Raw genomic sequence first — 1521 nt, 5'->3', positions numbered from 1 at the left:
TATGTGTGTGATAATTGTAAAAAAAAAAAAAAAAAAAAAAAAAAAAAAAAGGATTCATTATTCAGTACCAGGCACTGGTAATGCCAGGAAGTCACATGCTTCACATGTATGTAATTTACTAATTGGAGTCATCCCAGTCCACCTTAGCCTGGTGTATTTCAGAACTAAATGTTGCACTAAAGTGTCTCTTCACCTTGTTCTTTCTTCTGAAGACCTTCAGAAGTACTCGTGGACAACTGTATATAGAGAATACATGTAAGGAATCGACAACTATTCTTATTTGTCAGTAAGAATATTCAACTCTTCTGGATTTGCAGTGAAACCAACTTCTGAGGTACACTTTCTGAGGGGCTTTATGCTAAATATTCCCAGCTCCTGTGAAAGCTACTCACTATGATGGTTTATCATGACTTGCATTATAGACATACTTACTATCAAATGACCTTCAGTTTGTTACTTGGCTACTGACTCTAGAATATATTACCATTGTGTGAAAAGTAGGCTCAGTTTTGAAACTTTTTATGTTTTTCTGCTGTTTATATAGAAGCAACTGCTTGTAGTTTCCTGCTTTTCAAACAGCATAAGTGAAGGAGTCCTTCTAAACAAAATAATATTTAAGTGGAAACTATAGGGAAGTGTTTTAGCAATTTAATATTATGAGATTTTTTTTTTACTCTTACAAATGTATACTGAAGTGTTAGGAATGATTTTCTCTAACCAAGTCCTAGTAGAGAGCTCATAATTACAGGATGATTTAGCTGTAATTTGTAACCCTGGTTATAATTAGCTTTGTATCCTAGGCTGGGAAAGCCTTCAGTGAAGGAGCGAGTTGTTGCCTGGGAAGTCTCTGTGTGATTTCCAGGCGGTTGGCACAGAACGTCTTTACCTGTTGCTCCTGAGTCTGGTCCAGGTAAAGGTATGCGGTATCCCAAGGGCACCCATAATCAGAAGGGATTTTTCAGGAAAGATCACTGTTTGGAAGGATGACTACACTTGTTATTTTAACTTGGAGGAATTTTTAGTGAAGCTTTTGAGTGCTCCAAGGGCTAGATTCTATAGTCAGACTTGGGTGGTTTCAGCAATAGCTTATTGGCAGAAGAAGAGAACTACTCATAGTTCATAGGGGGGGAGTGAGGCTGAACTGATTGTTTAAATCCATTCATTCCCGTAAAGATTCTCAGCATAAAGTAAACAAAAATACATATTTAGCTTAGGAAAATAGATAAGAACAAAGATAAAAGCAGATGTTACCTTTTACATTTCTTGAGCAAAATTAGTAGAAGATAAATTAATAAGTCCTCCTAATAATGCACTTTAGTTACTAAACACAGTGTAGAGTCTAGAAGGGAAGGCAGCTTTAAAATAAATTTTGTTGACTGTTAACTCTCCCTTAACAGGAGACAGCACGGAAAGTCTTCCTCAAGCAAAACACATTTGGGAAAAAAAAACAAACATGTAGACACCAAAAAAACAATTCTGCAGTGAGATGGACCCCTCATTTTATAAAGGAGTATATGATGT

This window comes from Acinonyx jubatus, chromosome B2 (genome assembly GCF_027475565.1).
Source record: "Acinonyx jubatus isolate Ajub_Pintada_27869175 chromosome B2, VMU_Ajub_asm_v1.0, whole genome shotgun sequence".
Classification (NCBI taxonomy): domain Eukaryota; kingdom Metazoa; phylum Chordata; class Mammalia; order Carnivora; family Felidae; genus Acinonyx; species Acinonyx jubatus.
The sequence above is the reverse complement of the archived record's forward strand: the minus strand, read 5'-3'. Positions refer to the sequence as shown.